This window comes from Hoplias malabaricus, unplaced genomic scaffold (assembly GCF_029633855.1).
Source record: "Hoplias malabaricus isolate fHopMal1 unplaced genomic scaffold, fHopMal1.hap1 scaffold_26, whole genome shotgun sequence".
NCBI classification, from domain to species: Eukaryota; Metazoa; Chordata; class Actinopteri; order Characiformes; family Erythrinidae; genus Hoplias; species Hoplias malabaricus.
The window spans coordinates 2,488,719-2,495,857 of NW_027101191.1; positions in this window are offsets into that span (position 1 = coordinate 2,488,719).

Genomic DNA, 7,139 nt, shown 5'->3' on the forward strand with positions numbered 1-7,139 from the left:
ATTCCAATATATTCAACACCAATAAACCAATTGAGAGAAAATCCCAGTTACGTAAGTCCTCATTTCTCAGCTTTGGGATTAGATAGGCTGAAAATAATCACACCCCTGTGTAAGTCAGGACCTGCTTAATCAACATCGTGAGTTTGGAAGAAATCTGAGACGGTCAAAAATTTAGTCTAAAAAAACACAAAGGGGTACCCCTTTGTGTTTTTTTGGGTGAAAAAAAGTGACCTCCTCAGATCTTCTTCAAACTCACACCGTGTGTCAGGGAGGTCCTGACGACGAGAGTGGTGTGGTAATTTTTGCCCTACCACATCCCAAAGCTGAGATATAGGGACATGTTGTGCTGCATAAAATGTATAACTGTAAATTTCATGATGGGATTCCTACTTCCAGTGAAGCTAGGTAAACCCATGAGTAGAAGGGTGAGATAAGAAAAGCCTAGTCAGTCCAATATACCGCATCTGTATTTTGCTTTATTGGACGTATAACAAGTTCATAAATTTAATTCCAATATATTCAACACCAATAAACCAATTGAGAGAAAATCCCAGTTACGTAAGTCCTCAATTCTCAGCTTTAGGATTAGATAGGCTGAAAATAATCACACCCCTGTGTAAGTCAGGACCTGCTTAATCAACATCGTGAGTTTGGAAGAAATCTGAGACGGTCAAAAATTTAGTCTAAAAAAACACAAAGGGGTACCCCTTTGTGTTTTTTTGGGTGAAAAAAAGTATCCTCCTCAGATCTTCTTCAAACTCACACCGTGTGTCAAGGAGGTCCTGACGACGAGAGTGGTGCGGTAATTTTTGCCCTACCACATCCCAAAGCTGAGATATAGGGACATGTTGTGCTGCATAAAATGTATAACTGTAAATTTCATGATGGGATTCCTACTTCCAGTGAAGCTAGGTAAACCCATGAGTAGAAGGGTGAGATAAGAAAAGCCTAGTCAGTCCAATATACTCTACACTGCATCTGTATTTTGCTTTATTGGACGTATAACAAGTTCATAAATTTAATTCCAATATATTCAACACCAATAAACCAATTGAGAGAAAATCCCAGTTACGTAAGTCCTCAATTCTCAGCTTTAGGATTTCATAGGCTGAAAATAATCACACCCCTGTGTAAGTCAGGACCTGCTTAATCAACATCGTGAGTTTGGAAGAAATCTGAGACGGTCAAAAATTTAGTCTAAAAAAACACAAACAGGTACCCCTTAGTGTTTTTTTGGGTGAAGAAAAGTATCCTCCTCAGATCTTCTTCAAACTCACACCGTGTGTCAGGGAGGTCCTGACGACGAGAGTGGTGTGGTAATTTTTGCCCAAGTTCATAAATTCAATTCCAATATATTCAACACCAATAAACCAATTGAGAGAAAATCCCAGTTACGTAAGTCCTCATTTCTCAGCTTTGGGATTAGATAGGCTGAAAATAATCACACCCCTGTGTAAGTCAGGACCTGCTTAATCAACATCGTGAGTTTGGAAGAAATCTGAGACGGTCAAAAATTTAGTCTAAAAAAAAACGCAAAAGGGTACCCTTTAGTGTTTTTTTGGGTGAAAAAAAGTATCCTCCTCAGATCTTCTTCAAACTCAAACCATGTGTCAGGGAGGTCCTGACGAAGAGAGTGGTGTGGTAATTTTTGCCCAAGTTCATAAATTCAATTCCAATATATTCAACACCAATAAACCAATTGAGAGAAAATCCCAGTTACGTAAGTCCTCATATCTCAGCTTTGGGATGAGATAGGCTGAAAATAATCACACCCCTGTGTAAGTCAGGACCTGCTTAATCAACATCGTGAGTTTGGAAGACATCTGAGACGGTCAAAATTTTAGTCAAAAAAAAAAAACACAAAGGGGTACCCCTTAGTGTTTTTTTGGGTGAAAAAAAGTATCCTCCTCAGATCTTCTTCAAACTCACACCGTGTGTCAAGGAGGTCCTGACGACGAGAGTGGTGCGGTAATTTTTGCCCTACCACATCCCAAAGCTGAGATATAGGGACATGTTGTGCTGCATAAAATGTATAACTGTAAATTTCATGATGGAATTCCTACTTCCAGTGAAGCTAGGTAAACCCATGAGTAGAAGGGTGAGATAAGAAAAGCCTAGTCAGTCCAATATACCGCATCTGTATTTTGCTTTATTGGACGTATAACAAGTTCATAAATTTAATTCCAATATATTCAACACCAATAAACCAATTGAGAGAAAATCCCAGTTACGTAAGTCCTCAATTCTCAGCTTTAGGATTAGATAGGCTGAAAATAATCACACCCCTGTGTAAGTCAGGACCTGCTTAATCAACATCGTGAGTTTGGAAGAAATCTGAGACGGTCAAAAATTTAGTCTAAAAAAACACAAACAGGTACCCCTAAGTGTTTTTTGGGTGAAAAAAGTATCCTCCTCAGATCTTCTTCAAACTCACACCGTGTGTCAGGGAGGTCCTGACGACGAGAGTGGTGTGGTAATTTTTGCCCAAGTTCATAAATTCAATTCCAATATATTCAACACCAATAAACCAATTGAGAGAAAATCCCAGTTACGTAAGTCCTCAATTCTCAGCTTTGGGATTAGATAGGCTGAAAATAATCACACCCCTGTGTAAGTCAGGACCTGCTTAATCAACAACGTGAGTTTGGAAGAAATCTGAGACGGTCAAAAATTTAGTCTAAAAAAACACAAAGGGGTACCCCTTTGTGTTTTTTGGGTGAAAAAAAGTGACCTCCTCAGATCTTCTTCAAACTCACACCGTGTGTCAGGGAGGTCCTGACGACGAGAGTGGTGCGGTAATTTTTGCCCTACCACATCCCAAAGCTGAGATATAGGGACATGTTGTGCTGCATAAAATGTATAACTGTAAATTTCATGATGGGATTCCTACTTCCAGTGAAGCTAGGTAAACCCATGAGTAGAAGGGTGAGATAAGAAAAGCCTAGTCAGTCCAATATACTCTACACTGCATCTGTATTTTGCTTTATTGGACGTATAACAAGTTCATAAATTTAATTCCAATATATTCAACACCAATAAACCAATTGAGAGAAAATCCCAGTTACGTAAGTCCTCAATTCTCAGCTTTAGGATTTCATAGGCTGAAAATAATCACACCCCTGTGTAAGTCAGGACCTGCTTAATCAACATCGTGAGTTTGGAAGAAATCTGAGACGGTCAAAAATTTAGTCTAAAAAAACACAAACAGGTACCCCTTAGTGTTTTTTTGGGTGAAGAAAAGTATCCTCCTCAGATCTTCTTCAAACTCACACCGTGTGTCAGGGAGGTCCTGACGACGAGAGTGGTGTGGTAATTTTTGCCCAAGTTCATAAATTCAATTCCAATATATTCAACACCAATAAACCAATTGAGAGAAAATCCCAGTTACGTAAGTCCTCATTTCTCAGCTTTGGGATTAGATAGGCTGAAAATAATCACACCCCTGTGTAAGTCAGGACCTGCTTAATCAACATCGTGAGTTTGGAAGAAATCTGAGACGGTCAAAAATTTAGTCTAAAAAAACACAAAGGGGTACCCCTTTGTGTTTTTTTGGGTGAAAAAAAGTGACCTCCTCAGATCTTCTTCAAACTCACACCGTGTGTCAGGGAGGTCCTGACGACGAGAGTGGTGTGGTAATTTTTGCCCTACCACATCCCAAAGCTGAGATATAGGGACATGTTGTGCTGCATAAAATGTATAACTGTAAATTTCATGATGGGATTCCTACTTCCAGTGAAGCTAGGTAAACCCATGAGTAGAAGGGTGAGATAAGAAAAGCCTAGTCAGTCCAATATACTCTACACTGCATCTGTATTTTGCTTTATTGGACGTATAACAAGTTCATAAATTTAATTCCAATATATTCAACACCAATAAACCTATTGAGAGAAAATCCCAGTTACGTAAGTCCTCATATCTCAGCTTTGGGATGAGATAGGCTGAAAATAATCACACCCCTGTGTAAGTCAGGACCTGCTTAATCAACATCGTGAGTTTGGAAGAAATCTGAGACGGTCATAATTTTAGTCAAAAAAAAAAACACAAAAGGGTACCCCTTAGTGTTTTTTTGAGTGAAAAAAAGTATCCTCCTCAGACCTTCTTCAAACTCAAACCATGTGTCAGGGAGGTCCTGACGAAGAGAGTGGTGTGGTAATTTTTGCCCAAGTTCATAAATTCAATTCCAATAAACCAATTGAGAGAAAATCCCAGTTACGTAAGTCCTCATATCTCAGCTTTGGGATGAGATAGGCTGAAAATAATCACACCCCTGTGTAAGTCAGGACCTGCTTAATCAACATCGTGAGTTTGGAAGAAATCTGAGACGGTCAAAAATTTAGTCTAAAAAAACACAAACAGGTACCCCTTAGTGTTTTTTTGGGTGAAAAAAGTGACCTCCTCAGATCTTCTTCAAGCTCACACCGTGTGTCAGTGAGGTCCTGATGACGAGAGTGGTGTGGTAATTTTTGCCCTACCACATCCCAAAGCTGAGATATAGGGACATGTTGTGCTGCATAAAATGTATAGCTGTAAATTTCATGATGGGATTCTTACTTCCAGTGAAGCTAGGTAAACCCATGAGTAGAAGGGTGCGATCAGAAAAGCCTAGGCAGTCCAATATAACCTACATTGCATCTGTATTTTGCTTTATTGGACGTATAACAAGCTCATAAATTTAATTCCAATATATTCAACACCAATAAACCTATTGAGAGAAAATCCCAGTTACGTTAGTCCTCATATCTCAGCTTTGGGATGAGATAGGCTGAAAATAATCACACCCCTGTGTAAGTCAGGACCTGCTTAATCAACATCATGAGTTTGGAAGAAATCTGAGACGGTCAAAAATTTAGTCTAAAAAACACAAAGGGCTACCCCTTAGTGTTTTTTTGGGTGAAAAATGTGACCTCCTCAGATCTTCTTCAAACCCACACCGTGTGTCAGGGAGGTCCTGACGAAGACAGTGGTGTGGTAATTTTTGCCCTACCACATCCCAAAGCTGAGATATAGGGACATGTTGTGCTGCATAAAATGTATAGTTGTAAATTTCATGATGGGATTCTTACTTCCAGTGAAGCTAGGTAAACCCATGAGTAGAAGGGTGAGATAAGAAAAGCCTAGTCAGTCCAATATACTCTACACTGCATCTGTATTTTGCTTTATTGGACGTATAACAAGTTCATAAATTTAATTCCAATATATTCAACACCAATAAACCAATTGAGAGAAAATCCCAGTTACGTAAGTCCTCAATTCTCAGCTTTGGGATGAGATAGGCTGAAAATAATCACACCCCTGTGTAAGTCAGGACCTGCTTAATCAACATCGTGAGTTTGGAAGAAATCTGAGACGGTCAAAAATTTAGTCTAAAAAAACACAAACAGGTACCCCTTAGTGTTTTTTTGGGTGAAAAAAGTGACCTCCTCAGATCTTCTTCAAGCTCACACCGTGTGTCAGTGAGGTCCTGATGACGAGAGTGGTGTGGTAATTTTTGCCCTACCACATCCCAAAGCTGAGATATAGGGACATGTTGTGCTGCATAAAATGTATAGCTGTAAATTTCATGATGGGATTCTTACTTCCAGTGAAGCTAGGTAAACCCATGAGTAGAAGGGTGCGATCAGAAAAGCCTAGGCAGTCCAATATAACCTACATTGCATCTGTATTTTGCTTTATTGGACGTATAACAAGCTCATAAATTTAATTCCAATATATTCAACACCAATAAACCTATTGAGAGAAAATCCCAGTTACGTTAGTCCTCATATCTCAGCTTTGGGATGAGATAGGCTGAAAATAATCACACCCCTGTGTAAGTCAGGACCTGCTTAATCAACATCATGAGTTTGGAAGAAATCTGAGACGGTCAAAAATTTAGTCTAAAAAAACACAAAGGGCTACCCCTTAGTGTTTTTTTGGGTGAAAAATGTGACCTCCTCAGATCTTCTTCAAACCCACACCGTGTGTCAGGGAGGTCCTGACGAAGACAGTGGTGTGGTAATTTTTGCCCTACCACATCCCAAAGCTGAGATATAGGGACATGTTGTGCTGCATAAAATGTATAGTTGTAAATTTCATGATGGGATTCTTACTTCCAGTGAAGCTAGGTAAACCCATGAGTAGAAGGGTGAGATAAGAAAAGCCTAGTCAGTCCAATATACTCTACACTGCATCTGTATTTTGCTTTATTGGACGTATAACAAGTTCATAAATTTAATTCCAATATATTCAACACCAATAAACCAATTGAGAGAAAATCCCAGTTACGTAAGTCCTCAATTCTCAGCTTTGGGATGAGATAGGCTGAAAATAATCACACCCCTGTGTAAGTCAGGACCTGCTTAATCAACATCGTGAGTTTGGAAGAAATCTGAGACGGTCAAAATTTTAGTCAAAAAAAAAACACAAAAGGGTACACCTTAGTGTTTTTTTGGGTGAAAAAAAGTATCCTCCTCAGATCTTCTTCAAACTCACACCGTGTGTCAAGGAGGTCCTGACGACGAGAGTGGTGCGGTAATTTTTGCCCTACCACATCCCAAAGCTGAGATATAGGGACATAGGGACATGTTGTGCTGCATAAAATGTATAACTGTAAATTTCATGATGGGATTCCTACTTCCAGTGAAGCTAGGTTAACCCATGAGTAGAAGGGTGAGATAAGAAAAGCCTAGTCAGTCCAATATACTCTACACCGCATCTGTATTTTGCTTTATTGAACGTATAACAAGTTCATAAATTTAATTCCAATATATTCAACGCCAATAAACCAATTGAGAGAAAATCCCAGTTACGTAAGTCCTCAATTCTCAGCTTTAGGATTAGATAGGCTGAAAATAATCACACCCCTGTGTAAGTCAGGACCTGCTTAATCAACATCGTGAGTTTGGAAGAAATCTGAGACGGTCAAAAATTTAGTCTAAAAAAACACAAACAGGTACCCCTTAGTGTTTTTTGGGTGAAAAAAGTATCCTCCTCAGATCTTCTTCAAACTCACACCGTGTGTCAGGGAGGTCCTGACGACGAGAGTGGTGTGGTAATTTTTGCCCAAGTTCATAAATTCAATTCCAATATATTCAACACCAATAAACCTATTGAGAGAAAATCCCAGTTACGTAAGTCCTCAATTCTCAGCTTTGGGATTA